The sequence below is a fragment of the Ovis aries genome, chromosome 18 (assembly GCF_016772045.2).
Source record: "Ovis aries strain OAR_USU_Benz2616 breed Rambouillet chromosome 18, ARS-UI_Ramb_v3.0, whole genome shotgun sequence".
NCBI classification, from domain to species: Eukaryota; Metazoa; Chordata; class Mammalia; order Artiodactyla; family Bovidae; genus Ovis; species Ovis aries.
In genome coordinates, this window is record NC_056071.1 from 24431059 (window position 1) to 24434504 (window position 3446).

The window sequence follows — 3446 nt, forward strand, 5'->3', positions numbered from 1 at the left end:
TGTAAAAGTGTGGAACATAAACAAAATCGTCAATAATTTTTTAAGGAATTTCACGTCCCAATTCTTTTCACTGTCAGTCACCTTAGTTCCACCGAAGTCAGAATCGCCAAGCTAAGAGAGCCCTTTCAAAAAGAAGTGTTGCCTGGTCCACAGCTGTTACGTTGGTCAGGTCACAATTCTTTCGGTTCAGCTTCTTTGATCTCCAATGGAATACCGACACACTTCCAAATTCCAAATTCAAATTTGTAATCTTGGGGATCCAGTTTTCTCAAGCAATTTGCTTTAGGGCCCTAGAAGTTGAATATAGCGAGTACATTGCTATTTATTCCTCATCTTTTCTAATATTGAAGAGGCTTGTGATGTGTTAACAGATCCCATTGTCACCGCTGCAATAAAATTACAGTACGAGAAGCAGAACCTGTATTCTTAATATAGCCACATTAACAGTTTATGGACACCGTGAACAACGTGCCCATTTTCAGTAGAATGAGGCTTTGCTGTACTTTCCATACTTTTGGAAAGAAGGCAAAAGAAGGCATCATACAAAAACATACCAAATGTGTTTATTATGTTGCCGTTGAAACCATGAGGTATACATGTTGTAGCTAAGGGTATTAGCAGTAAAAGCAAAACCAAACCCTTTGTCTTGGCTGTCTAGGAGTTTCATGGAGGATTCAAATGCCGTTTTATCTATACATATTTGTTTCCCCGGCCAGGAGTTTCTCTTTTGGAGCATTCTCTGGATCTCACTGGAGAAATGCTGTTTACTTTTTACTGCAGCTGCTGAGCACCTACCCAGGCTGTCACTGTGTTGGTCTGGGGACAGAGGGAAGAGTAAGATGCATGGCTGGTCCTCAGAGCTCACAGCTGAGGAAGGAAGGAAGAGGAAGGGGAGGAAAAGGAGGAGAGGGAAGCAAACACGCATGGTGCTGTGATTCCACAACAGAATTCTCTTCAAGCTTCCAGGAGAACCCAGGATCGGGGAGAGCTGACAGGCAGCAACATTTGAGTCATGAGGAGTGGCTTCACGTCTGCCCTGCAGAAAAGAGATGAAGAGATCTCTTTGAGCAGTGCCCTGATGATCCTGAAATGTAAACGTGGGGCTGTCAACTAAACACACTCTGCTCCCGATGGCATTATGAGAATTAAAACTGAATTCACTGGTCATTGGAGAAAGGTCCCAAACATCCCAAGATCCATGACAAATCAGTCATGTTTGCTGTCCCTATGTTTTGTGCTCCGTCACTCAGTCGTGTCCTACTCTGTGTGGCCCAATGGACTATAGCCTGCCAGGCTCCTCTGTCCATGGGATTCTCCAGGCAAGAATATTAGAGTGGGGCGCCATTTCCTTCTCCAGGGGATCTTCCTGACCAGGGATTGAACCTGGGTCTCCCACATTGGCAGGTGGATTCTTTACTGCAAGTGCCGCCTGGGAAGCCCAACTGATGTTACAGTGAAGTAATTAATATACATTCAGGCAGCGATGGAGGAGGAAATGGCAACCCACTCCAGTATTCTTACCTGGAGAATCCCATGGACAGAAGAGCCTGGCGAGCTAAAGTCCATGGGGTCACAAAGGGTCGGACGTGATCGAGTAACTGAACATAGGAAGAAAAACAAATATTTGTGGAGTGCCTCTTATTTTATGGAGGAACTGCTCTGGTCATCAGGAATAAAGCAGATAATAAAATGACTATATCTCTTTTTTGGCTACATCTTAGTTTCCCCATCAGAAATTGAACTCCTGCCCCCTTACAGTGGAACTGCAGGGTCCCAACCACTGGACTACCAGGGAAGTCCCTGGTAGTTCTATTTTTAGTTTTTTGAAAAATGCCATATTATTTTCCATAGTGCCTGCCTCATTTTACATTCTCGCCAATAGTGTACAAACTCTTCACATCCTTGCCAACACTTGTGATCTTATATATATATGTATATATATATATACATATATATATATATTTTTTTATAGTGGCTAACATAATGGGTGTGAAGGGGTATTTTACTGAGGTTTCAATTTCCCTAATGATTAGAGATGTTGGGTATCTTTGCATGTGCTTGTTGGCTATCTGTATACCTTTGGAGAAATGGGCAGTGCTTCCGTGACCTGCCAAGACACTGTCTAATGTCAAAGTGCTTTAGAGTCCTCACTGCAGCAATTCTTCCATAGCCTCTACTAAGCTCGCAAAGGTTTGGTGTGATTGGTCTGTGACATGTTCTCTTCCGGAGCAGGCAACTTCCAAAGGAAGAACTACAAATGCTCAGACATCAAAGTGTTCCACTAGAAATGATGAAAACTAAAACTACAATGAAATATATTTTTATACTATGTTGGCAATGGGTTAAAAAATAAGAATTCCAGGTATTAAAGTGAATTCAGGGAAAGAGGCCCACTGGCATAGACTGTTAGAATGGAGACTGATCCAGCTTTTCTAGAGGGTAAGCTGGGTTTAAGTTGGTGCAACCTTACATTGATCCCAAGGAAATAATGATAGAGAGGTGCAAAGGTGTTCAAAATCATAGTCTTATTTAGAATACTGAAACCAATATTAGGGGATTGATAGTATAAATTATATTCTTATTAGGGAACAATATACCATTCAAACGTACTGTTGATGGAGACTTAAGATTTAGGAAAGGACTTTCTGCTTTATTGACTATGCCAAAGCCTTTGACTGTGTGGATCACAATAAACTGTGGAAAATTCTGAAAGAGATGGGAATACCAGACCACCTGACCTGCCTCTTGAGAAACCTGTATGCAGGTCAGGAAACAACAGTTTGAACTGGGCATGGAACGACAGACTGGTTCCAAATAGGAAAAGGAGTGCGTCAAGGCTGTATATTATCACCCTGCTTATTTAACTTATATGCAGAGTACATCATGAGAAACGCTGGGCTGGAAGAAGCACGAGCTGAAATCAAGATTGCCGGGAGAAATATCAATAACCTCAGATATGCAGATGACACCACCTTTATGGGAGAAAGTGAAGAGGAACTAAAAAGCCTCTTGATGAAAGTGAAAGAGGAGAGTGAAAAGTTTGGCTTAAAGCTCAACATTCAGAGAATGAAGATCATGGCATCTGGTCCCATCACTTCATGGCATAGATGGGGAAACAGTGGAAACAGTATCAGACTTTATTTTTCTGGGTTCGAAAATGACTGCAGATGGTGACTGCAGCGATGAAATTAAAAGACGCTTACTCCTTGGAAGGAAAGTTATGACCAACCTAGATAGCATATTCAAAAGCAGAGACATTACTTTGCCAACAAAGCTCCATCTAGTCAAGGTTATGATTTTTCCAGTGGTCATGTATGGATGTGAGAGTTGGACTGTAAAGAAAGCTAAGTGCCGAAGAATTGATGCTTTTGAACTGCGGTGTTGGAGAAGACTCTTGAGAGTCCCTTGGACTGCAAGGAGATCCAACCACTCCATTCTGAAGGAGA

General features: G+C 42.1%; 1 non-coding gene across 1 annotated transcript; it reads right to left on the reverse strand.

Annotated features, from left to right (window-relative positions):
• Positions 1–359: 359 nt before the first annotated feature.
• LOC114109246 (small nucleolar RNA SNORA1) lies at positions 360–494 on the reverse strand. Its single transcript, XR_003585924.1, has one exon. It is a non-coding gene; the product is annotated as a small nucleolar RNA SNORA1 (small nucleolar RNA).
• Between the last annotated feature and the right edge of the window lie 2952 nt (positions 495–3446).